The following is a 27,084-nucleotide window of genomic DNA, read 5'->3' as shown; positions in this document are numbered from 1 at the left end:
CAGGCGGCAAGATCTAACCCTATCAGGAAACTGATAGCCACGGCACCGCCGCCACCATACATATCAGGAGAGAAATCGGTTGCGGAGAATGACGCATTAGGGTGTAACAAACAAACACTTAGCAACTGTGTAAATGTTAATAAGTTAACCAATGCAAGTATTAACCCGTGCAAGTTGTACCCTGTTTTGAACTTTCCCCAGGAGTGTGACATCGGCAACAATATCGGCGCTCTCTCTAGCAGCCACCATATCAGAAACAACAGTAGGCACGGCCCAACCCTTAAGATTAGTAACAAAGGCCCCTAGCGGAGGGACAGGTGAGGTCGTATCAACAGGTAAGTACGGCACCATACACTATGCTGAAACCATTTCACCACAGGCTGTAGAATCTACACAGAATGATGTTATTAAACTTGCTCTCGTTAGGGTAATAGCAGTTCCAAATGGGAAAACGGACACTACAGGAGTCACTCCTATCAGGAACATTGCCATGTACAGCCCGTTTTCCCGAATGGAATTAAGAACCATAGTGTCTGAATTCCCTGACCCTAGGAAAGACTTAGTTGCTAGCCAGAAATACATCAGTGACCTAGGGAACACTTTAGAGCCCAATAACAAAGACTGGCAGGTATTGCTGAGGGCTTGTTTACCCTCCAATGTCGACTCAGCTCAATTTTTAGCTGACTGTGGATTGGATCAGGATGTACCTCTTACAGATGTGTACAACAAAGACAATGTAAAAAGGATAAGTTTACAGTTAAAGGAGTATTTTCCAGCTGTAGTTAAATGGAACAAGATTTTCTCCATTAAACAAAAGGAGTCAGAAACAGCTGCAGAGTATTTTCACAGGGCATTACTAGATATGGCAAAATACACAGGCATAGAGGACATTAAAACAAACATAAACCATCGAGAAGTAGCAGTATCTGTACTAATGGATGGTTTAAAAGAGGCATTAAAGACAAGGGTACAGACCACGCAACCATGTTGGCGAGGTCTGTCGGTGGCTACTTTGAGAGAGGCAGCTGTGGATCACGATCGGAATATCACCAGACACAGGGAATTACAAGGTGATAAGTTAATGGCCGTAAGTATACAGGCCCTGACCACAAGGCAGCCTTTGTAAAAATCACCAAACCCTGTGGGTAAGTCGAATGTGGTAACCTGTTATTTCTGTCATAGAGAGGGACACTTTGCACGAGACTGTAAATCGAGAAACATACAAAAGTCTTATCAACCCCCTAGACAACGACACGACACACGACATTGGGAGCAGGGTCCGCAGAAACGGAGTTATGAGCCACATGCAGGGGAAACAAAAAGATACCCCCCGAACAGAGACTGGCAAGCCTCTGGCAGTTCCCAGTTAACCCCTTCACAAGTAGTTGCTGCCAGCGGGATTCAGGGAGGTCACCATACCCAATAGGGGTGTGGCCATACCTGTAATCTGCAGCCAGTAAAATTGATTGCAAGTCTTGGTAGTGAACCCGAAATTGCAATTGATGTAGCTGGTAAAACATTAAACTTTCTTGTAGATACGGGGGCGGCCAAATCAGTGATAAATTCGACAGTGGGCATGAGAACCACTGGTAAGACAATTCCAGCCATGGGAGTAACGGGAGTAGTCCAGCATTACCCTGCTAGCAAACCCGCCGAGATTACAATAGGGCCTTTACATACCAAGCATTCCTTTTTGCTGGCTGCATCGGCACCGACAAATCTCTTGGGAAGAGACTTATTGTGTAAAATGGGGTGCGTCATTTATTGTACTCCTGAAGGTGTATTCTTGGACATACCTGAGAATCACGCTCAGGAAGTGCGAGACATGTTAGACTCCCCATCAAAATTAATGTCACATACCATTATGACAAATAGGACTCCATCCCAAGTAGAAGAAATGACATCCCAGATACCAGAGTCACTGTGGACTAAAGACGGACAAGACACTGGATTGATGGCAAACGTAGCTCCAGTAGTTGTGCAAGTAAAAGATGGTAGGATAGCTCCAAAAATCCCACAATACCCTCTGAAGCCAGAGGTGGAGTTAGGAGTATACCCAGTAATAGAGCGCTTGCTACAACAGGGCATCCTGGTAAGAACATCCAGCACAGCCAATAGTCCCATCTTCCCTGTGAAAAAGAGTGGGGGGAGGGGTTACCGGCTAGTGCAGGATTTAAGGGGGATTAACAAAATAGTTGAGAGTCAGTTCCCCGTAGTGCCAAATCCAGCTGTCATCCTTATGCAAATCCCTCCCACTGCGAAATTTTTCACTGTTATTGACCTCTGCTCCGCTTTCTTTTCGGTACCTCTGCACCCTGACAGCCAATATTTGTTTGCATTTACATACAGAGGAGTCCAATACACATGGACTCGATTACCACAAGGTTTCATAGACAGTCCAAGTATATTTTCCCAGGCTTTGCATGATTGTTTACAGTCTTTCCAACCAGAGAGTGGATCAATATTGATACAGTACGTGGATGATTTACTACTGTGTTCAGATTCATTGGAAGCATCCCTGAAGGATACGAAACAGCTCCTGTTTCATCTTTCAGACACAGGACACAAGGTTTCCAAAGACAAGTTGCAATTATGCCAAACTAAAGTAAAATATTTGGGACACTGTCTAACACAAGGACTGAGACACCTGACCGCTGATAGAATTCAAGCAATTAGAGACATGACTCTGACTCAAACCCAGCAACAGATCAGAACGTTTTTAGGAATGTGTGGGTATTGCCGTAACTGGATCCCAGGATTTTCCATTCTAGCATTACCTTTGCAGGAGATGGTCTCCTCAAACAAGCCTGATCGGATTTCGCACACAGACGAGTCCGAGATGGCATTTGAGAGACTTAAACAGTGCCTAACGCAGGCACCAGCATTAGGTATGCCAGACTATGGGAAACCCTTTGAGCTGTACGGAACAGAAAGTGCTGGTTGCGCAGCAGGCGTCCTAACCCAAAAGCACGGTGATGCCAGCAGGCCGGTAGCATACTACAGCGCTCAGCTAGATACGGTAGCGCGATCCCTCCCCACATGCTTGCGAAGCGTTGCTGCGATAGCATTGCTAGTAACGAAAAGCGAAGATGTAGTGCTAGGTCACAACCTCACAATTCATACACCACATGCAGTGTCAGCCTTGCTAAATTCTGCCCAAACCAGACACGTCTCATCAGCGCGGTTTACAAGATGGGAATTGGCACTAATGGCCCCCGTAAACATCACCATAAGGAGATGCAGTGCATTAAATCCTGCAACATATCTCCCAGGTGTGCCTGGACAGGCACAAAGGGTGGAGGATGAGAGTGGTGGGGACGGAGAATTTAATACAAAGGAGGACACACATGATTGTATGGAATATTTGACCCAAAATTTTACCGCAAGGCCTGACATCAGTGACAACCCACTGGAAGATGTAGATCTTACCTTCTACACGGATGGTAGTTGTCACAGACAGTCGGACTCGGGAGACTTGTGTACTGGATACGCAGTTGTAGATGATCAAGGCACCATAGAAGCAGAACCGCTAGGCCCACCTCACTCAGCCCAGGTTGCTGAACTGGTCGCCCTAACCAGAGCATGTGAATTGGCTAAGGGCAAATCAGCCAATATCTACACCGACTCTAGATACGCATTTGGGGTAGTCCATGATTTCGGAGCCCTATGGCGCCTCAGAAATTTCATGACGGCAGCTGGTACACCGGTAGCGCATGCAGCTCACATCAAAAGGCTTCTAGCAGCGATACAGGAACCCGACAGAGTGGCTGTTATCAAGTGTAAAGCACACACATATAGCCAGGACCCAGTATCACTTGGTAACAGCCGAGCAGACGAAGCTGCTAAGTTAGCAGCTGGTACCCCCAGACAGACAGACACCACACAACTGATGGTATTTAATACCATCAACACACAGAAGTTGTGTGAGATGCAAAATTTGTGTTCCACACAGGAAAAGGCAGTCTGGAAGGCAAAAGGATATGGCCAGGAGTCCTCAGGACTCTGGACGGATGGACAGGGTAAACCAGTGGCCCCCAGAGCATATCTTCCATGTTTAGCTGAGGCAGCACACGGGCTGACTCATCTGGGCAAGGAGGGAATGTGCAAGTTGGTAAGAGCATATTGGTGCGCCCCAGGATTTTCATCTCATGCAGGTAAGAGAGCAATGTCATGCCTTACCTGTTTGAGGAAGAACATCGGAAAGGCAATACCAACAGAACCATCTCATATCCAACCTACAGGCGGCCCTTTTCAGGTAATACAGATTGACTTTATTCAATTACCCCCTTGTCGAAATTTGAAATATGTACTTGTTTGTATAGATGTATTCTCAAATTGGGTTGAAGCATTTCCTGCGGCCACAAATACCACTATGTTTACTGCTAAGAAAATTGTGCAGGAATTTGTGTGTAGATATGGTATCCCTAGAATAATCGAAAGTGATAGGGGTACCCATTTTACAGGTGATGTCTTTCAAGGAATGTGTAAGTTGATGGGAATTGATAGTAAGCTGCACACTCCATACCGTCCACAGGCGAGTGCGAAGGTGGAAAGAGTGAACAGCACTATTAAAAATAAACTGAGCAAAGTTATGGCAGAAACAGGATTGGAATGGCCAGAAGCTTTACCCATAGTACTGTACAGCATCAGAACCACTCCCAGGTCCCCTCTTAATCTGTCTCCCTTTGAAATCTTGTTTGGTCGACAACCGCATGTTATGATTAACCCTCAGGATGATTTGAAGTGTAACAATGAAGTGACTGTAAAGTACCTGATTAACATGAGTAAACAGCTAAGGAATCAAAATGATAATTTGAAGTTATTGATTCCTGATTTACCAGATAGTAATTGTCATGACATTGAACCTGGGGATTATGTAATGATACGGAATTTTCTACGCTCAGGTTGCCTTATTGACAGATGGTCAGACCAAGTCTTATTGACTAGCACTACAGCATTGAAGGTTGTCCAGAGAGAGACTTGGGTTCATTCGTCCCATTGTAAGAAGGTTGCTGATCCAGAGAGGTCCCGTGATAAGGAACAGACGGTAGAGGAAGTTGTATCACTGGAGTGTCTGTTCCAGGAGGACTGAGGCGGCACCTGAGCATTGAAAATCACAAGATCAAAAGCAGTTGTCGATTCCCTGTTCCCTTTTATTGTTTTTCTCCACTTCCCATCCCCTCTCCCTCAAATTATTTTTTCCCCCTTCTCATTCTTCTTCGTTTCCTCCTATAAGATGGACTTGCCCCAAGAGACTGTGATCCGGATTTTCCTGTTGACCATGATGTTGACCAGAGCAGTCTGTTCCGGCGAGAGTACCATGGAGGTCGAGAAAGGTTCTGGAATGGGTTCTGATGACAAAGATGGAGGCGTAGTTTTCCAAGAACAACTTAACCAACAAGTAAAGGCGAGTATCAGAAAACGATCCAATAGCATTGACAATAGAAGGAATTGTGAAGGATTGTTAGCTGAAGAAAACTGTATCTGTAGGCTCTGTGACAATGTAGTTGAGGATGGGTGCATCAAGAAATGCCAATCCAGTTTTAATATCCACATGGACCGGCAGCCCTTGAGTGACTATCACTCCTTAGTGGGTAGTGTGTTAAATCAAACAGATTGTTGGGTATGCTCTCAAGTACCTCAAGGTCATAGCAAATCAGGACTAGTACCATTTCCTTTAATGGTAGGGGAGGTACTTGAGCTAAAGGGTGGGGGACCGGTGGACAGGAGGTTTAATATCTCCAGTCCTCCTAGTTTGAAGCTCCACCAATATCATGTGGATAGATCCCTAATATGTTTTAACATTTCAAATCCCCGAAAGTCGGGAAATTGGGAAGTGTCATGGAGTAACCAAACCATGACCTTTTCATATAGAGCAGATAGAATGCCGACAGATACAGAGCTTATACGCCACATAGCCAGTAGAGAAAAATCTTTCCGATATAGGTATACCCTAGGAAGTAGGATTACGAGAGTTGGAGAGGTATCACCAGGATACTGTGCACATATCGTACAAGCTGATACGTGTACTAGACAGATGGGAGAATTAGGGTTAGGAGATTTCACATGGAAGATGTGTAATATGGTTATGTCCTACTCCGTCCCATATGTTCTCCCCGATAATGCATATTTCATATGCGGGAGGAAGGCGTATAAGTGGCTTGCCCCAAACTCTGAAGGATTGTGTTATATTGGAAAAGTACTGCCTGAAGTAATGACTGTATCACATGCCAAAATGAAAGATATACACCGTGTTGCCCAAGCTCCTTATACTCACACCCACTACGAGCACGTAGTTAAACGGCACCTGATAGAAAGAACAGAGCATCCGGCCTCTGACATGATCCATGAATCCACCGGGATTCAGGTTCTACTCGCGTTAGACATCACTTGCACCGCCAGAGGAGTGTTGAATTATAAATACATATCTGCGCTTGCAAATTTGTTAGACAATATCACAGAAATGTATGATGACACTTTTAGGTATACTGGAAGAGAGCTTCAAGCTTATAAAACAGAACTGGTTCAGCATAGAATGGTTCTTAATTATCTCACAGCAGTAACAGGTGGATATTGTGTCACACTGGCAACGCAGTACGGCGTGAAATGCTGCACATATATAACGAATAGTACCGAGGATCCGGTCGAGGTCATAGACCAAAAGATGGACGATATTCTCCAATTAAAGTGGGAATTTCGCAGGAGACACAATCTCACCCTTGCTGCTGTGGGTAATGAGCTGACTGGTTGGGTGTCATGGTTGAACCCGTGAAATTGGTTCTCTGGTTTAGGAGAATGGGCTCAAGGAGTCATAATGGATGTAGGGAAGTTTCTTCTATGTATCTTAGGTGTTGTCATAACGATTGGCTTGACATTTAGATGCGGTCAGGCTGTAATGAAGTGCAAACGTAGTACCAGGGTAATGAGTCTAAGGAGTGAGGAAATTGTAATTCCAATGGATTTGATTTATGACCCAACTGTAGAAACAATGATGTGATGAAAATGCGATTATACGGTCCGTTTCTTTCACCTGTTTTTCCGGTTTTTCCAAGGTAAAAAGACCCACTTTTTGACGAGAAATTTGATGACCCTGTATACAGACAACTGATGGATTAAAAGAAGAAGTTTTGACAACCTTATACACAGATATTTGATGAACTATGCCATAGACCCCCAGTTTCCCTAGAAATTTTAAAATTACGCTAGCCCAACACTTTTGTAAGTCTATGGACATTGACAAAGCTTTTTGCCCACACCTTTTGACAAAAGCCCAAAGAAGACTGCATTCAACAGACACCGAACAAGACTTCAACCGACAAATGTTCATTAACCTGACATAGAATACCACTGCATTTACCATAATTGTGTCTTATCTTCATCTCTACAACCTTCAGGTAATTACACACATAGGGGTAAATTTACTAAGGTCCCGATTTTGACCAAGATGCCGTTTTTTTATCAAAGTGTCATCTCGGTAATTTACTAAGCAATAATCACGGCAGTGATGAGGGCATTAGTAATTTTTTGGAAGTCCAACAAAAAAAATACAAATGAATACACCATCGGTCAAAACGCGGCTGTTTAAGTATGAATCTCGGTAATTTACTAAGAAGTGCAAAGCAAAAAAAAAACAAACACTGCCGTGAAAAATTACAACTCGTACAAAAGTGCTAAAAAAAAACAGACCTGCTTTTTTAATCCGTGATTGTATAGGCATGCACGGATCCATGAGATCCGTGCATGTATATCAGTGGGAAGGGGTTGGAAAGTGGTTATTTTCTTAAAAAAAATTGCGTGGGGTCCCCCCTCCTAAGCATAACCAGCCTCGGGCTCTTTGAGCCGATCCTGGTTGCAGAAATATGGGGAAAAAATTGACAGGGGTTCCCCCATATTTAAGCAACCAGCATCGGGCTCTGCGCCTGGTCCTGGTTCCAAAAATATGGGGGACAAAAAGAGTAGGGGTCCCCCGTATTTTTAAAACCAGCACCGGGCTCCACTAGCTGGACAGATAATGCCACAGCCGGGGGTCACTTTGATATAGTGCCCTGCGGCCGTGGCATCAAAAATCCAACTAGTCACCCCTGGCCGGGGTACCCTGGGGGAGTGGGGACCCCTTCAATCAAGGGGTCCCCCCCCCAGCCACCCAAGGGCCTGGGGTGAAGCCCGAGGCTGTCCCCCCCCATCCAATGGGCTGCGGATGGGGGGGCTGATAGCCTTTTGTGATAATGAAAATATATTGTTTTTAGTAGCAGTACTACAAGGCCCAGCAAGCCTCCCCCGCATGCTGGTACTTGGAGAACCACAAGTACCAGCATGCGGCGGAAAAACGGGCCCGCTGGTACCTGTAGTAATACTACTAAAAAAATACCCAAAAAAAGACAAGACACACACACCGTGAAAGTAAAGATTTATTACATACATGCACACAAACATACATACATACTTACCTTATGTTCACACGAGGGTCTGTCCTCTTCTCCAGTAGAATCCAAGGGGTACCTGTTGAATAAATTCTACTCACCAGATCCCGGGTCCCAGGGTCCTCGGGGCAACCATTTGTAATCCAGGTACTTGCATAAAATAACAAAACGGAAAGCCGAGCCACGAACTGAAAGGGGCCCCATGTTTTCACATTGGACTCCTTTCCCCGAAAGCCAGAAACCCACTCTGACTTCTGTCTAAGTGGGTTTCTTCAGCCAATCAGGGAGCGCCACGTTGTAGCACCCTCCTGATCGGCTGTGTGCTCCTGTACTGAGTGACAGGCGGCACACGGCAGTGTTACAATGTAGCGCCTATGCGCTCCATTGTAACCAATGGTGGGAACTTTCTGCTCAGCGGTGACGTCACTTTAGGTCAACCGCAGGGCAGAAAGTTCCCACCATTGGTTACAATGTAGCGCATAGGCGCTACATTGTAACACTGCCGTGTGCCGCCTGTCACTCAGTACAGGAGCACACAGCCGATCAGGAGGGTGCTACAACGTGGCGCTCCCTGATTGGCTGAAGAAACCCACTTAGACAGAAGTCAGAGTGGGTTTCTGGCATTCGGGGAAAGGAGTCCCATGTGAAAACATGGGGCCCCTTTCAGTTCGTGGCTCGGCTTTCCGTTTTGTTATTTTATGCAAGTACCTGGATTACAAATGGTTGCCCCGAGGACCCTGGGACCCGGGATCTGGTGAGTAGAATTTATTCAACAGGTTCCCCTTGGATTCTACTGGAGAAGAGGACAGACCCTCGTGTGAACATAAGGTAAGTATGTATGTATGTTTGTGTGCATGTATGTAATAAATCTTTACTTTCACGGTGTGTGTGTCTTGTCTTTTTTTGGGTATTTTTTTTAGTAGTAGTACTACAGGTACCAGCGGGCCCGTTTTTCCGTCGCATGCTGGTACTTGTGGTTCTCCAAGTACCAGCATGCGGGGAGGCTTGCTGGGCCTTGTAGTACTGCTACTAAAAACAATATCTTTTCATTATCACAAAAGGCTATCAGCCCCCCCATCCGCAGCCCATTGGATGGGGGGGACAGCCTCGGGCTTCACCCCTGGCCCTTGGGTGGCTGGGGGGGGGACCCCTTGATTGAAGGGGTCCCCATTCCCCCAGGGTACCCCGGCCAGGGGTGACTAGTTGGATTTTTGATGCCACGGCCGCAGGGCACTATATAAAAGTGACCCCCGGCTGTGGCATTATCTGTCCAGCTAGTGGAGCCCGGTGCTGGTTTTAAAAATACGGGGGACCCCTACTCTTTTTGTCCCCCGTATTTTTGGAACCAGGACCAGGCGCAGAGCCCGATGCTGGTTGCTTAAATATGGGGGAACCCCTGTCAATTTTTTCCCCATATTTCTGCAACCAGGATCGGCTCAAAGAGCCCGAGGCTGGTTATGCTTAGGAGAGGGGACCCCACGCAATTTTTTTTTTGGATTTTACAGTGTTTAATTTAAAAAAAAAAAAAAAATGAACCCCAGCACGGATCACACAGATCCGGCCGAGATTCATTGTAAAAAAGTCGGCAGTGTTTTGCTAATCACTGCCGTAAAAATAAAAAAATAAAACACGAATGACATCGACATCGGAACAAAAGAAAAACCCGAATACGACAGCTTAGTAAATCCGTCGTAACAAATTTAAAAAGTTGCAGTTTTACACTTTCGATGTCATTCGTGATTGAACTTTGACCTGAAACGGGAAAACACGAATCTTAGTAAATTTACCCCATAGTCGATAGGGAATACCCGCACAGATATCAGCATTCACATATTCCCCCATTCATGTATCATCAACTAAAATGTGCTCCCCCATTTTGTTACAACCACAGCCGAAAAGAGCTCGGTAAAGTTTGACAGCCCATCCACAGACCCGTACCACGGGATAAGAAGGAATTCAAATGTATACTTCGCAATACCTCGAAGCTTGATTTAAAACACGTACGGCACGATGATACATGACCCCCCAAACATGGATTCATACACACATGCTTCTGCTATCTCAATAGGTCATACCCTTTTCCTACCTTCTCCTCTCCTCCCTTACCCAATCATAGAAATGTATTTACACTTGATATATATTTTTCTCGTTTTGAAATGTTTTAGGAAGTGGCAGTTATTGTTGACTGCCAAAGGGTGGACTGTCAAAGTCAGAAAAATATCACTATGCACACTGCCATATCTGCACCTCATGCGAGCTCCCGCTGCGCGTGCAAGAGCTCTCCCGTGCGTGCGCATACTCGCAGTCGCGTGCACCCGCAGGCGCACGATATGCGGATTTACGGTAGAGTTTGTATGCGTCTAGCGGGCGACTCAATCGATATATATTTTAACCATATAATGTATTTTGTAGATTATGGTCCCTTTGATAGAATCTGAAAGTTTAGTTAATATAGCATGTTCATGGACAGAGAGATCCCTCTTTGTTTGATACGAAGGGTCAGACATGAGTCATACAGTGGTGTTTAGTATCCATCGGAAGAGTATTTAATTAGCAATATTCCGGTGTTGGTTTGAAGCAGATTAATCGCTCGTGCGAATAGTTATGGACATAAGAAGTTTATGTACTTTTACTATTATTTGCACTTACTTATCCATGCGGCGGGAAACCTAGTTTCCCACCCACCTGAGCAGTTGGAAATAGTCACAGCCCACCTGTATGAATCAACCTATAACCTTTTGTTATAATGCGAAGACGAATTCCTGTGTCCAATGAACAATGAGATTGTAGGGACCATTGAATTGTATTGTGTGTGTGGGGCATAAATAGACAAGCCGATCATATCCAGCTCTCACTCTTCAACGGTTCTCATTGCTGATAATCGGGAGCTGGATATCCAGAGGCGCATGCGATCGTTCCCCTTGTGCGTAAGTTTTTCTCCGCAATCATATTGTCTTTATTGGTATTGTGGGCCATATCTCTCTCTCTCTCTCCTCTCCTCTTTCTCTCATTTTTTTCCTTAAACGTACTTGTATTGTATTGTATTTCCTGTGTAGTTATCTGGTTAGTTAGTCTATGTTATATTGGTAGTGTATGACTTGTATTGTATTATTCTTTTGCAAGTATAACATTCATATAAGGCGTTAGACCCTAAGCCCGGCATTTGTGTATTTCTTATGGTGTTAAGTATTCTCAGGTCTGTCGGAGACGCTCGAACAGCTTTAAGTTAATAAGGTTACATTGTGTTGCATCTACACCCCACTATTACACTAAGGTTTTTCCTGTATAATACATTGTTCATGGTTTACATGTAAAGGTTTAACATTGTGAGCGTCTGCGCCGCTGGTGATCTTCTCGTGGTCCCGAGCGTACGCTACGCTAAGCGATTGCTTCGCAACGTGCATACCCTTACGGTACTCCAGACGTCAATAGCGTACAGTGTTCTTAGGCCTCTTAAAGGGTTTTAAGTAAGATAAATATTTAGCTTTATCAAAACCTTTTAGGGTAACATAAATCCATGCCACTACTAAAGCGTTTCTTGTGGCGCAGGGGAAACATCAAATGCACTCTATGCAGCTAGTCCCATGTTCGAATCCAACCCGCTCAGCTTAACATCCATATTATTTATTTACTTTTAATGGGATCATTCTATCAATTCATTTTTACCTTTAATTTTTGTTAATATTATTTCTATATTTCATTATTTTAACCCCTGGAATAATTACATTGCTGTTTAAACAACAAAAAGAATTGAAGAAAAAATAAATATTAAACAGACAATTTAAGGATTCGAAGATTTAAATATTTAAAGATTTTAAAATTTAAAACAGGGAGGGGGGGGAGGGAGGGGGGCCTTTTGGGAGAAGGAGGGGGGAAAAAATAAAAATAGAAAAAAAATATATATATATAGAACCAAGAGAAAGTGTAAAAAGAGGATGGAGGAAGAAATCTGATGTTCATCATTACTAGTGGATTTTACTAAAGAACTTTAAAGGAACACACACAACAGGATTATACAGTTTCATCCTAAGAGGAAAGCTGTTTCCAAAATAGCTACTTCTAATAATTTTGTTTATTTATTAAACATACAATAAATGGATATTCAATAAATAATATATTAGGTAAATCAATAGATAAAATCTTCAGAGACTGCCAATGTTGTTCAGTTCGATGCTCTCATTCAGACCATCAGGTGTAAGGGTACCCAAAGAAAAAATCCAAAATGCCTCCCTTGTCAAGTAAAGGAGATTCAACTGAGGCAGCACAAGGGAACTCTCATCTGGGGACAACAACTGCAGGGAGAACACATATTTTCAGATGAACATGGGAGGGCAGAAGGCTGCCTAATACTGAAGCACCCCCAAACAACAAACCAAATGCAACAACTAGTACAAGCATTCCTGGGGGAAGGCCTGCAGCAGATGGATTTGCATATGGTGATGTCATCCAAGCAGTGGGTCAAAGTTGGCTTCAACCCTCGCCTGCATATGAAAAGAGAAAAGGGGCGTGCAGGGCATGGCGGCCTTTTGCGGCGCTTGGATGACCCCTAATTCACATTAAACACCTCCACCCTCCTTCGGTGTGGGGCTCATGTTGGCTATGCCCCAGCCCCTGAAGCATTCAAGCTGATTACTTGCAGCAGCTAGGCACTGTAATAGCTCCAGAGCTGCTCTGTAAGGCAAGTAAAAGGGTGTGGGCCCTGCAGCACTACCTGTAGTTCGCATTGTGCGTTGGAAGGCACAAAGTAAGCAGACGGGAGAAGTCAAGATAGTGCGCAAGGGCATAGAAGGGAGTGGCTCAAGAAAAGAGAAGTGTAAACAGACAGCAAACTAGGCTGGAGAGAGACATGAGACAAAGAGATCTGAATTATACGAGAGCCGACCAGGGGAAACACAAATTATGCAGTCAAGTTTCCCACATTTGGGGATATCGCATGAGCAGCACACCCAGAGTGCAATTGGTGAGCCTTGCCCTGGGAGAAGCACCTTCATGATCATAGTATCTCACCTAGCAGGTAAGTAGGAGTTGGGCTAGAGCTGGGGAGGGTCGCTGCTCGGGCACACCCCTGTCAAGTGAAGGAGATCCAACTGAGGCAGCACAAGGGAACTCTCGAAAGAAGAACAAGGCTAGAGGAAGATCTGAGACAAAGAAATCTGACTTTTACCAGAGCTGACCAGAGGAAAGCACAAACACAGTCCCCAACTACCACAAATAATGCTGTCAAGTTTACCACATTTGGGGAAATAACAGGGGTCAGCATATCCAGAATGCAATGAATGAACCTCACCCTGGGAGAACAATCTTCATGACCATGGTATCTCCTATGCAAAATAAGTATGATTTGGGATAGGGCTGGAGAGGGCCGCTGCTCAGGCACATCTCTGTCAAGTAAAGGAGATTCAACTGAGGCAGCACAAGGGAACTCTCATCTGGGGACAACAACTGCAGGAGGTACACATATTTTCAGATGAACATGGGAGGGCAGAAGGCTGCCTAATACTGAAGCACCCCCAAACAACAAACCAAATGCAACAACTAGTGCAAGCATTCCTGGGGGAAGGCCTGCAGCAGATGGATTTGCATATGGTGATGTCATCCAAGCAGTGGGTCAAAGTTGGCTTCAACACTCATCTGCATATGAATAGAGAAGAGGGGCGTGCTGGGCATGGCGGCCTTTTGCGGCGCTTGGATGACCCCTAGTTCGCATTAAACACCCCCACCCTCCTTCGGTGTGGGGCTCATGTTGGCTATGCCCCAGCCCCTAAAGCATTCAAGCTGATTTCTTGCAGCAGCTGGGCACTGTAACAGCTCCAGAGCTGCTCTGTAAGGCAAGTAAAAGGGTGTGGGCACTGCAGCACTACCTGTAGTTCGCATTGTGCGTTGGAAGGCACAAAGTAAGCAGACGGGAGAAGTCAGGATAGTGCGCAAGGGCATAGAAGGGAGCGGCTCAAGAAAAGAGAAGTGGAAACAGATAGCAAACTAGGCTGGAGAGAGACCTGAGACAAAGACATCTGAATTATACGAGAGCCGACCAGGGGAAACACAAATTATGCAGTCAAGTTTCCCACATTTGGGGAAATCACAGGGGCAGCACACCCAGAGTGCGATGGGTGAGCCTTGCCCTGGGAGAAGCACCTACATGATCATAGTATCTCACCTGGCAGGTAAGTAGGAGTTGGGCTAGAGCTGGGGAGGGTCGCTGCTCGGGCACCCCCCTGTCAAGTGAAGGAGATCCAACTGAGGCAGCACAAGGGAACTCTCGAAAGAAGAACAAGGCTAGAGGAAGATCTGAGACAAAGAAATCTGACTTTTACCAGAGCTGACCAGAGGAAAGCACAAACACAGCCCCCCACTACCACAAATAATGCAGTCGAGTTTCCAACATTTGGGGAAATCACAGGGGTCAGCATACCCAGAATGCAATGAATGAACCTCACCCTGGGAGAACAATCTTCATGACCATGGTATCTCCTATGCAAAATAAGTATGATTTGGGATAGGGCTGGGGAGGGCCGCTGCTCATGCACATCTCTGTCAAGTAAAGGCGATTCAACTGAGGCAGCACAAGGGAACTCTCATCTTGGGACAACAACTGCAGGGAGAACACATATTTTCAGATGAACATGGGAGGGCAGAAGGCTGCCTAATACTGAAGCACCCCCAAACAACAAACCAAATGCAACAACTAGCGCAAGCATTCCTGGGGAAGGCCTGCAGCAGATGGATTTGCATATGGTGATGTCATCCAAGCAGTGGGTCAAAGTTGGCTTCAACCCTCGTCTGCATATGAAAAGAAAAAAGGGATGTGCAGGGAATGGCGGCCTTTTGCGGCGCTTGGATGACCCCTAATTCGCATTAAACATCTCCACCCTCCTTCGGTGTGGGGCTCATGTTGGCTATGCCCCAGCCCCTGAAGCATTCAAGCTGATTTCTTGCAGCAGCTGGGCACTGTAACAGCTCCAGAGCTGCTCTGTAAAGCATGTAAAAGGGCGTGGGCCCTGCAGCACTACCTGTAATTTGCATTGTGCGTTGGAAGGCACAAAGTAAGCAGACAGGAGAGGTCAGAATAGTGCGCAAGGGCATAGAAGGGAGCGGCTCAAGAAAAGAGAAGTGGAAACAGACAGCAAACTAGGCTGGAGAGAGACCTGAGACAAAGAGATCTGAATTATACGAGAGCCGACCAGGGGAAACACAAATTATGCAGTCAAGTTTCCCACATTTGGGGAAATCACAGGGGCAGCACACCCAGAGTGCAATGGGTGAGCCTTGCTCTGGGAGAAGCACCTACATGATCATAGTATCTCACCTGGCAGGTAAGTAGGAGTTGGGCTAGAGCTGGGGAGGGTCGCTGCTCGGGCACCCCCCTGTCAAGTGAAGGAGATCCAACTGAGGCAGCACAAGGGAACTCTCGAAAGAAGAACAAGGCTAGAGGAAGATCTGAGACAAAGAAATCTGACTTTTACCAGAGCTGACCAGAGGAAAGCACAAACACAGTCCCCAACTACCACAAATAATGCCGTCAAGTTTCCCACATTTAAGGAAATCACAGGGGTCAGCATACCCAGAATGCAATGAATGAACCTCAACCTGGGAGAACAATCTTCATGACCATGGTATCTCCTATGCAAAATAAGTATGATTTGGGATAGAGCTGGGGAGGGCCGCTGCTCAGGCACATCTCTGTCAAGTAAAGAAGATTCAACTGAGGCAGCACAAGGGAACTCTCATCTGGGGACAACAACTGCAGGGAGAACACATATTTTCAGATGAACATGGGAGGGCAGAAGGCTGCCTAATACTGAAGCACCCCCAAACAACAAACCAAATGCAACAACTAGTGCAAGCATTCCTGGGGGAAGGCCTGCAGCAGATGGATTTGCATATGGTGATGTCATCCAAGCAGTGGGTCAAAGTTGGCTTCAACCCTCGTCTGCATATGAAAAGAAAAAAGGGATGTGCAGGGCATGGCGGCCTTTTGCGGCGCTTGGATGACCCCTAATTCACATTAAACACCTCCACCCTCCTTCGGTGTGGGGCTCATGTTGGCTATGCCCCAGCCCCTGAAGCATTCAAGCTGATTTCTTGCAGCAGCTGGGCACTGTAACAGCTCCAGAGCTGCTCTGTAAAGCATGTAAAAGGGTGTGGGCCCTGCAGCACTACCTGTAGTTTGCATTGACGTTGGAAGGCACAAAGTAAGCAGACAGGAGAGGTCATAATAGTGCGCAAGGGCATAGAAGGGAGCGGCTCAAGAAAAGAGAAGTGGAAACAGACAGCAAACTAGGCTGGAGAGAGACCTGAGACAAAGAGATCTGAATTATACGAGAGCCGACCAGGGGAAACACAAATTATGCAGTCAAGTTTTCCATATTTGGGGAAATCGCAAGAGCAGCACACCCAGAGTGCAATGGGTGAGCCTTGCCCTGGGAGAAGCACCTTCATGATCATAGTATCTCACCTGGCAGGTAAGTAGGAGTTGGGCTAGAGCTGGGTAGGGTCGCTGCTCGGGCACTTCCCTGTCAAGTGAAGGAGATCCAACTGAGTCAGCACAAGGGAACTCTCGAAAATAGAACAAGGCTAGAGGAAGATCTGAGACAAATAAATCTGACTTTTACCAGAGCTGACCAGAGGAAAGCACAAACACAGTCCCCCACTACCACAAATAATGAAGTCGAGTTTCCCACATTTGGGGAAATCACAGGGGTCAGCATACCCAGAATGCAATGAATGAACCTCACCCTGGGATAACAGTCTTCATTACCATGATATCTCCTATGCAAAATAAGTATGCTTTGGGATAGGGCTGGGGAGGGCCGCTGCTCAGGCACATCTCTGTCAAGTAAAGGAGATTCAACTGAGGCAGCACAAGGGAACTCTCATCTGGGGACAACAACTGCAGGGAGAACACATATTTTCAGATGAACATGGGAGGGCAGAAGGCTGCCTAATACTGAAGCACCCCCAAACAACAAACCAAATGCAACAACTAGTACAAGCATTCCTGGGGGAAGGTCTGCAGAAGACGGATTTGCATACAGTGATGTCATCCAAGCAGTGGGCCAAAGTTGGCTGGAACCCTCATCTGCATATGAAAAGAGAAAAGGGGTATGCAGGGAATGGCGGCCTTTTGCGGCGCTTGGATGACCCTTAGTTCGCATTAAACACCCCCACCCTCCTTCGGTGTGGGGCTCATGTTGGCAATGCCCCAGCCCCTGAAGCATTCAAGCTGATTTCTTGCAGCAGCTTGGCACTGTAACAGCTCCAGAGCTGCTCTGTAATGCAAGTAAAAGTTTGTGGGCCCTGCAGCACTACCTGTAGTTTGCATTGTGCATTGGAAGGCACAAAGTAAGCAGACAGGAGGAGAAGTCAGGATAGTGCACAAGGGTATAGAAGGGAGGGGCTCAAAAAAAAAGAAGTGGAAACAGACTGCAAACTAGGCTGGAGAGAGACCTGAGACAAAGAGATCTGAATTATATGAAAGCCGACCAGTGGAAACACAAATTATGCAGTCAAGTTTCCCACATTTGGGGAAATCACAGGGGCAGCACACCCAGAGTGCAATGGGTGAGCCTTGCCCTGGGAGAAGCACCTTCATGATCATAGTATCTCACCTGGCAGGTAAGTAGGAGTTGGGCTAGAGCTGGGGAGGGTCGCTGCTTGGGCACCCCCCTGTCAAGTAAAGGAGATCCAACTGAGGCAGCACAAGGGAACTCTCGAAAGAAGAACAAGGCTAGAGGAAGATCTGAGACAAAGAAATCTGACTTTTACCAGAGCTGACCAGAGGAAAGCACAAACACAGTCCCCCACTACCACAAATAATGCAGTCAAGTTTCCCACATTTGGGGAAATCACAGGGGTCAGCATACCCAGAATGCAATGAATGAACCTCACCCTGGGAGAGCAATCTTCATGACCATGGTATCTCCTATGCAAAATAAGCATGATTTGGGATAGGGCTGGGGAGGGCCGCTGCTCAGGCACATCTCTGTCAAGTAAAGAAGATTCAACTGAGGCAGCACAAGGGAACTCTCATCTGGGGACAACAACTGCAGGGAGAACACATATTTTCAGATGAACATGGGAGGGCAGAAGGCTGCCTAATACTGAAGCACCCCCAAACAACAAACCAAATGCAACAACTAGTGCAAGCATTCCTGGGGGAAGGCCTGCAGCAGATGGATTTGCATATGGTGATGTCATCCAAGCAGTGGGTCAAAGTTGGCTTCAACCCTCGTCTGCATATGAAAAGAGAAAAGGGGCGTGCAGGGCATGGCGGCCTTTTGCGGCGCTTGGATGACCCCTAGTTCGCATTAAACACCTCCACCCTCCTTCGGTGTGGGGCTCATGTTGGCTATGCCCCAGCCCCTGAAGCATTCAAGCTGATTTCTTGCAGAAGCTGGGCACTGTTTCAGCTCCAGAGCTGCTCTGTATGGCAAGTAAAAGGGTGTGGGCCCTGCAGCACTACCTGTAGTTCGCATTGTGCGTTGGAAGGCACAAAGTAAGCAGATGGGAGAAGTCAGGATAGTGCGCAAGGGCATAGAAGGGAGCGGCTCAAGAAAAGAGAAGTGGAAACAGACAGCAAACTAGGCTGGAGAGCTCTTCTGTCTATATTTTGCAAACCTGCTCTTGTCCTCTCCAGCTGCTCCATGTAGATTTGACGTCTGGAAAGGTGCATAACCCACTGACAAGCAGGCACACTCCTGCATGAGTTTTCTCTCTCACTAGCTGGATGATACACAATCATTTGCATGTGCTCCACCTCCGACACACCACCCACCCAACCACCCAGTGACCAGAGCCACCCACAAGCCAACTGGCTCCGTGATTTAATTTGCACAGTGTAGTCATCCAGGCAGCATGTCCTTCTCAATGGAAGGATCTCTGTTTCCATGGAATCTTCCACATTGGAATGCTGCGGAATAAAAAGGATTTAAATATTCAGCTTGCTAGCATTCAATGTACCTGCGGCTTGGCTTTAGCACATTGGTCTTCATCCTGTGGCCCTCCAGCTGCTGTGAAACTACACATCCCAGCATGCCCTGCCACATTTTTGCTATTAAGGTATGCTAAAACTGAGGCAGGGCATGCTGGGATGTGTAGTTCCACAGCAGCTGGAGGGTCGCAGGTTGAAGACCCATGTTCTAGCATGCCTGTTCTATGATGCATGTACCGTGATGTCACAATCAGCTTGGAATGGGGTGTCTAGCAGGCATTTGCTGACAGACACTTGAGGGAGACACACATCAGGAGATGCAGCATATCGGAGGTCTTCGATGCCTTTCCAGCAAATGCACACCACCTGCTGCTGGTCTGGACACAAAACAATGCCCACAATCGAAGTCCCAAAATGCCCAACTACAGGATTCATGTAAGTAGTGAATTTAGGAATGAATTTAGAAGTAGGAAATTAAGTTAGTTCACAAGTACATTCAAATTCAGATCTAAAGTCTAGGTAGGCCTCACGTCCTGGCAGCCCCCAGCACTTAAAAATGCCTTGATTAGAGGTAGAGAATTAAATGTAGATAAAAAGTAGACACAAAATAAGACTCCACAGAGCAGTTATCAAGTGTCTTTATCAATTGTTGCATTTAAAAAATCAAGCAATTAGGGAACACAATGTTGCAACAATGTAACCCTATTTGCAAAATAGTACTAAATAAGTTTGTCGATGTAAGACATTTGCAAAGGCGCATCCAAAACACGCTGGAAAATGCAACTGAATCTGTTTTTGGAGGCTAGAATAGGAAATGTGCATCGGTCCTACAAGTACTGAAAGCTCTTCTACCATCTCCCTTTTCTGAAAAGCCATTTAATATATGATTCCCAGATAGGGGACATATCAGATATTGCCTTTCAAAAGCAGCAAATATCATACCACTTCTATTGCCATCAAAGATAAACATTGATTGTTTTCAGATATTGGATTGAAAAAGCAGTCTTTATTGACATAAAGAAGCAAAAAAACATACATAAACATTACACACATAAGTACTGTGTTGCAGCACAGATAAAACACAATACAAATGCTGTCGGTATAGTACAGTTCAAGAACTACAGCACAGGCCAGCCTACACTATAAATCATGAACTGCACTATACATTTAAACTATACAATAATACAACAGTTAATAAGGCTATGTGTGTGGAGTGTAAGAGGGTGAGGGAATCACAAGCCCGAAGCTTTATTGAAAGACAGACACATATAAAGGGAGGATTAATAAATACAAAGATATCCTTTACTATAGAATGTAGTCCAATCCGGTCTTTCAACTCTTCCACAACTGAAAAACGGATAGTGTTCCCAAGCCTTCCATCCTGGAATATCTTCAGTCTCTCGCCAATGAAGAAAACAATCCCTCCAGCAGACCCTTCAACCACGATACAAGATCACAGCCAAAAGGGCGAGAAGCCACTACACTTGCGTTTAACCAAAATGGCTAAAACTTAGTGAAGGAAAGTGCAGTGCACCAAAACATAAGCTGACACAATCATGGAGAATGCGCCAGCATATATGCTCTTCTATCTATATTTTGCAAACCTGCTCTTGTCCCCTCCAGCTGCTCCATGGAGATTTGACGCCTGGCAAGGTGCATAACCCACTGACAAGCAGGCACACTCCTGCATGAGTTTTCACTCTCACTAGCTGGATGATACACATTCATTTGCATGTGCTCCACCTCCGACACACCGCCCACCCAAATACCCAGTCACCAGTGCCACCCACAAGCCAACTGGCTCCGTGACTTAATTTGCACAGTGCAGTCATCCAGGCAGCATGTCCTTCTCAATGGAATAATCTCTGGTTCCATGGAATCTTCCGCATTGGAATGCTGCGGAACAAAAAGGATTTAAACATTCAGCTTGCTAGCATTCAATGTACCTGCGGCTTGGCTCTAGCACATGGGTCTTCATCCTGTGGCCCTCCAGCTGCTGTGAAACTACACATCCCAGCATGCCCTGCCACAGTTTTGCTATTAAGGTATGCTAAAACTGAGGCAGGGCATGCTGGTATATGTAGTTCCACAGCAGCTGGAGGGTCGCAGGTTGAAGACCCATATTCTAGCATGCCTGTTCTATGATGCATGTTCCGTGATGTCACAATCAGCTTGGAATGGGGTGTCTAGCATGCATTTGCTGACAGCCACTTGAGGGAGACACACATCAGGAGATGCAGCATATCGGAGGTCTTCGATGCCTTTCCAGCAAATGCACACCACCAGCTGCTGGTCTGGACACAAAACAATGCCCACAATTGAAGGCTCAAAATGCCCAACTACAGGATTAATGTAAGTAGTGAATTTAGGAATGAATTTAGAAGTAGGAAATTAAGTTAGTTCACAAGTACATTCAAATTCAGATCTAAAGTCTAGGTAGGCCTCACGTCCTGGCAGCCCCCAGCATTTAAAAATGCCTTGATTAGAGGTAGGGAATTAAATGTAGATAAGAAGTAGACACAAAATAAGACTCCACAGAGCAATTATCAGGTGTCTTTATCAATTGTTGCATTTAAAAAAAATCAAGCAATTAGGGAACACAATGTTGCGACAATGTAACCCTATTTGCAAAATAGTACTAAATAAGTTTGTCGATGTAAGACATTTGCAAAGGCGCAAACAAAACACGCTGGAAAATGCAACTGAATCTGTTTTTGGAGGTTAGAATAGATGCAGGATCAAGTAGCTCAATGGGTAGGGTATTTGATTAGAATTCAACAGGTTATAGGTTTGAATCCTGGGTATGATAGTTTGAGGTGTTATTTAATAAAGTATGTTTATATATTAGTCACACATGGCTTACTTGTACAAATGGCATGTCACCAGTTAGTGCTGACTGCTGATATGCCATTTGCACAAACACGCCATGTGTGACTGTATATGCATTTAAGGAGGGCACCCCGGCAATACCACAAACCATTGAGTGTCAAGTATACTAGATATATCTTCATATCTCATGTGCTTTCTCTGAGACCAATCTTGTTATGCCCCTTCCCCACAAGGCATGCGCCTTTTGTCCATATTGCAAAAATGGGGAGGGGGGGGGCATATAATTATCTGTCACAGGGCACCAAAAAGTCTAGTTATGGCTCTGGTATGCATTATGTAATCTGGCAGACCATATCTCCAACACTGGCTGGTTGGAATAGAAATCCGGTTATCTATGTGAGCAAATGACCATCAACGATTTACTCTCAAACACTAGAAAATGGACAAAAATGGTCCCCTAAACAAATTGGTTAAATTTTGGGTTTAACTAATTTGTGTAATGACCATTTTTGACCACTTTTCTAGTGTTTGGGAGCAAATGGTTAATTGACATTTGCTCCTATACATTACCAGATTTTCATTCCATCCATCCAGACTGGATAGATAGCCTGACAGATAATTGTGTAGTGTACGCCCAGGATAACTGTCAGTTGTGCTTTCTTTTATGACGGCACATAAATGGGTGGGCAGATCCAGAGCAAGCACTGCCCACTCATGCATAGTTGTCAACTGATGTGAAGTTCCAGGGGGCAATCTCAGTTATAAAGAAAAGTATCTGGAAATTGTCCCTAGTTTAAAAAAAAAATAAAAAAAATTGATCAACTCCATTTATTTAGTATGATATCCCAGGTGATAGGATGCCGGCAGTAAGAACAACATACTTTATTAAATAACACATCTCAAACTACCATACCCAGGATTCAAACCTATAACCTGTTGAATTCTAATCAAACACCCTACCTATTGAGCTATTTGATCCTGCATAAAAATTGTGAACATTATATGAAGCTATTGGTACTTTGAAAAAAAAAGTATTACAACGCAGCAGATCCATGCAGTTTGCAGCCACACACTACATGTATCTGCTCAGCCACAATGCTGATTATTTCTTCACGAAGTACAAGGTGAGCTCCAAACAGAATTCTCTAGCTTAGAATTATGCCAAACCTAGAAGTCGGGCCCCCCACCCTGGGATCCCCCAGAGGGAGGCCTGCACCGTCATGCGGCAGGCTTGTCCGTTTTGGAAGCAGGCTGATGGGCAGCCCAGGCTTGCTTCAGTCTGGGCTTGGCAGGTCTGGAAGCATGAGCTTGCTTTGGGTATGCCTGACCTTGGGTACGCTTTACCTTGAGGATGAAAGGGCCAAGGGAAAGTACTTTTAGCCTTCTGCGTGGTAGGAGTCATACTAGGTAGGCAAGCTGTTTTAGCAGTAGCCAGATCAGCTACAATCTTATTGAGGTCTTCTCCAAAGAGAGTGTCTCCCTTGAAAGGAAGCACCTCCAGGGTTTTCTTGGAATCCATATCCACCGACCAGGATCTCAACCAGCTGTATAAAGTATTACCTTGGAACTGGCTCTCCACTCCCCATTATCTGGTTATCATGGCTTCCTCCGCCAGTGTCCAGACTCGCTTGCTGAAGCTCGGCCACTTCTTCCTAGCAGCAGGCTCCTGGATCACTGGGCAGCAGAGGTGCTTTGGAGCCGGAAGGGGGCGGAGCAATCAGGCAGGCAGTTGCAGTGCTGCCCAGCTATCTGTGGTGTGAGAAGAAGCAGGGGCACCCCACCGCTGGCAGTGCTGCAGCTAGCGGTGGTGGCAGCGGCGAGGCTGCTGGGCTGGGTCTTGAAAAAGGTGGAAAGAAGGGTGTTACGGCATGGAATGTACAAACTGCGAGACCCTGCTGGTAGCGCCTTTGTCTATTTAGTAGGAAGGGCACGTAACAGCCGGAGGGCAATGGAGGAAGCCCCTTTAGGGCTGGAGCCCGGCGGCAACTGACTCCGTTGTCTCTGGCAGTTCCGCCCCTGGACTAGAGGAATGGTCAAGAACATGGCAACATTTAATGCCAAAAAATGCAAAATCATACACGTCTCAAAAATACAAAGGCTAACTATAATATTAAGGGCATTATAATGGCAAGAGGAAAGCTATCTAAGTATTACTATTTCAGGTGAGCAATGTAACAAAGCAATAGGAAAGGCAAGTCAGATGCTTGTTTGCATAGGTAAAGAACCAGTAGCAGAAAAAAGTAATACAGGTTGAGTATCCCATATCCAAATATTCCGAAATACGGAATATTCCGAAATACGGACTTTTTTGAGTGAGACTGAGATAGTGAAACCTTTGTTTTTTGATGGCTCAGTGTACACAAACTTTGTTTAATACTCAAAGTTATTAAAAATATTGTATTAAATGAACTTCAGACTGTGTGTATAAGGTGTATATGACACATAAATGAATTCTGTGAATGTACACACACTTTGTTGAATGCACAAAGTTATAAAAAATATTGGCTAAAATGACCTTCAGGCTGTGTGTATATGGTATATATGAAACATAAATGCATTCTGTGCTTAGATTTAGGTCCCATCACCATAATATCTCGTTATGGTATGCAATTATTCCAAAATACAGAAAAATCCGATATCCAAAATTCCTCTGGTCCCAAGCATTTTGGATAAGGGATACTCAACCTGTAATGCCACTGTATAGGTCCTTGGTACAGCCACATTTAGAATCCTGTGTTCAGTTCCAGAAGCCATATCTCAAGCGCCTTGAGTCCTGTTGGAGAAAGAGCACTATATAAATAAATAGTATCAAAATTTGTTTCACGGCACCCCTAGGCCAAAGTTTTTTTCATTGAGAAATTCAGAAAAAAATATAAAATTAAGTAAATTGTGTTTATAGCATGTCATCCTCAGGTTCAGTTATGTTGTGAGGGAATGGTTTTGCCAATTTAATAAAGTATAAATAATTTTAATTGGTCCTGGACCACCAAACTATGCTACCAGTGCAAGAACCCCAGTTTGGAAACTACTGCCATAAAATAAACCTTTTTTGTTTTTTTTTAAACTACATGTAATACACCTTAGATCTCAGTTCCTAAAAGGTTTTAAACCCTTGCATACAGTAAACTACACATATTTAAAAATCCTACACCGGGCACAAGTGCTCACGGGCCAATTTCATGGCAGTCTCGGATAGGAGGGCATTGTGGATTCACCAAGGGAATGCTGATGCTGACTCCAAGAAGCCTCTTCAAGATCGCAGGAGCAGAGTCCTCTGCTTCTGCCAAATCCACTGCATGACGCTGGGGCTCTCTTGCAGGAGCCCACACCAGTGGGGGGCACCAGGGGCGGAACTACTGGCAGGGCAGGCAGTGCATTGCACTGGGGCCCCGCCGCACTCAAGGGCCCACAGCCGCCGGCATTACAATGAGTCACAATGACTCATTGTATCATGCCGCAGCCGCACACCAGCGCTCCCGTCGGGTCTGCGTCCTGCGACTCCAGCCGCCCGCCCGTCGTAACGAACAGATCAGGCCAGGGCACTACGGGCAGCAGCCGCAGCACCAGACACGCTGCCGCCTCTGTAACACACGAAGAGGGAGGAGGGTCGCTTGGAGATGAGAGGAGCAGCGGCACGGAGGGGGGGGAGGAGGAGGAGGGAGGTGAAGGAAGGAGCCGCAGCAGCGCTTTGTTACTGGTGGAGGCGCTGCTGCTGCTGCCCCTCTGCTTCACTATAGGCTGTCTTCCGAGAACAGCCTATAGTGAAGCAGAGGGGCAGCAGCAGCAGCACCTCCACCAATAACACAGCGCTGCTGCGGCTCCCTCCTCTACCTCCCTCCTCCTCCTTCTCTACTGCCCGGGAATCGTCAAGCTGCACGAGGAACCTGAGCCAGCGGAGAGGGTAAGTATAATTCTTCTTTCTTTCTTTCTTTCTTTCTTTCTTTCTTTCTTTCTTTCTTTCTTTCTTTCTTTCTTTCTTTCTTTCTTTCTTTCTTTCTTTCTTTCTTTCTTCTCTTGTTTTTCTTGGGACTGCCTGCCGCTATGTGTAAAAAGGGGGAATCTGCCTGCCGCTATGTGTAAAAAGGGGGAATCTGCCTGCCGCTATGTGTAAAAAGGGGGAATCTGCCTGCCGCTATGTGTAAAAAGGGGGAATCTGCCTGCAGCTATGTGTAAAAGGGGGGAATCTGCCTGCAGCTATGTGTTAAAAGGGAGAATCTGCCTGCAGCTATGTGTAAAAAGGGGGACTGCCTGCCGCAATGTGTAAAAAGGGGGAATCTGCCTGCCGCTATGTGTAAAAAGGGGGAATCTGCCTGCAGCTATGTGTAAAAAGGGGGACTGCCTGCCGCAATGTGTAAAAAGGGGGAATCTGCCTGCCGCAATGTGTAAAAAGGGGGAAGCTGCTTGCCGCAATGTGTAAAAAGGGGGAATCTGCTTGCCGCAATGTGTAACAAGGGGGAATCTGCCTGCCGTAATGTGTAACAAGGGGGATGCTGTCTGCCGTAATGTGTAACAAGGGCACGCTGTCTGCCAAAATGTGTAACAAGGGCAAGCTGTCTGCTGTAATGTGTAACAAGGGCAAGCTGTCTGCTGTAATGTGTAAAAAGTGTACGATGTCTGCCATTATGTGTAACAAGGGCAGGCTGACTGCTGTTATGTGAAAAAAGTGTACGCTGTCTGCCGCTATGTTTAACAAGGGCAGGCTGTCTGCCGTTATGTGTAAAAAGTGTACGCTGTCTGCCGCTATGTTTAACAAGGGCAGGCTGTCTGCCGTTATGTGAAAAAAATGTACGCTGTCTGCCGCTATGTGTAACAAGGGCACGCTGTCTGCCGTTGTGTAAAAAAGGGGGATGCTGTCTGCCGTAATGTGTAAAAAGGGGACGCTGTCTGCTGTAATGTGTAAAAAGA

The 27,084-nt window shown here is 45.7% G+C and overlaps 10 non-coding genes across 10 annotated transcripts; all 10 read right to left on the bottom strand.

Annotated features, from left to right (window-relative positions):
* Positions 1–13,279: 13,279 nt before the first annotated feature.
* Positions 13,280–13,442, bottom strand: LOC134986195 (U1 spliceosomal RNA). The gene has a single exon (XR_010192204.1). It is a non-coding gene; the product is annotated as a U1 spliceosomal RNA (small nuclear RNA).
* Positions 13,443–13,594: 152 nt separating this feature from the next.
* On the bottom strand, positions 13,595–13,758 carry LOC134986053 (U1 spliceosomal RNA). Its single transcript, XR_010192083.1, has one exon. It is a non-coding gene; the product is annotated as a U1 spliceosomal RNA (small nuclear RNA).
* A 671-nt stretch (positions 13,759–14,429) lies between these two features.
* On the bottom strand, positions 14,430–14,592 carry LOC134986153 (U1 spliceosomal RNA). Its single transcript, XR_010192169.1, has one exon. It is a non-coding gene; the product is annotated as a U1 spliceosomal RNA (small nuclear RNA).
* Positions 14,593–14,744: 152 nt separating this feature from the next.
* Positions 14,745–14,908, bottom strand: LOC134986021 (U1 spliceosomal RNA). The gene has a single exon (XR_010192054.1). It is a non-coding gene; the product is annotated as a U1 spliceosomal RNA (small nuclear RNA).
* A 670-nt stretch (positions 14,909–15,578) lies between these two features.
* LOC134986161 (U1 spliceosomal RNA) lies at positions 15,579–15,741 on the bottom strand. The gene has a single exon (XR_010192176.1). It is a non-coding gene; the product is annotated as a U1 spliceosomal RNA (small nuclear RNA).
* Positions 15,742–15,893: 152 nt separating this feature from the next.
* Positions 15,894–16,057, bottom strand: LOC134986078 (U1 spliceosomal RNA). Its single transcript, XR_010192106.1, has one exon. It is a non-coding gene; the product is annotated as a U1 spliceosomal RNA (small nuclear RNA).
* A 670-nt stretch (positions 16,058–16,727) lies between these two features.
* Positions 16,728–16,890, bottom strand: LOC134986131 (U1 spliceosomal RNA). The gene has a single exon (XR_010192150.1). It is a non-coding gene; the product is annotated as a U1 spliceosomal RNA (small nuclear RNA).
* Positions 16,891–17,042: 152 nt separating this feature from the next.
* On the bottom strand, positions 17,043–17,206 carry LOC134986073 (U1 spliceosomal RNA). The gene has a single exon (XR_010192101.1). It is a non-coding gene; the product is annotated as a U1 spliceosomal RNA (small nuclear RNA).
* Positions 17,207–17,880: 674 nt separating this feature from the next.
* On the bottom strand, positions 17,881–18,043 carry LOC134986111 (U1 spliceosomal RNA). Its single transcript, XR_010192135.1, has one exon. It is a non-coding gene; the product is annotated as a U1 spliceosomal RNA (small nuclear RNA).
* A 152-nt stretch (positions 18,044–18,195) lies between these two features.
* Positions 18,196–18,359, bottom strand: LOC134986043 (U1 spliceosomal RNA). Its single transcript, XR_010192074.1, has one exon. It is a non-coding gene; the product is annotated as a U1 spliceosomal RNA (small nuclear RNA).
* Between the last annotated feature and the right edge of the window lie 8,725 nt (positions 18,360–27,084).

The sequence above is a fragment of the Pseudophryne corroboree genome (assembly GCF_028390025.1).
Source record: "Pseudophryne corroboree isolate aPseCor3 chromosome 7 unlocalized genomic scaffold, aPseCor3.hap2 SUPER_7_unloc_2, whole genome shotgun sequence".
Taxonomy (NCBI): Eukaryota; Metazoa; Chordata; class Amphibia; order Anura; family Myobatrachidae; genus Pseudophryne; species Pseudophryne corroboree.
This window is presented reverse-complemented; position numbering and strand designations above follow the sequence as displayed.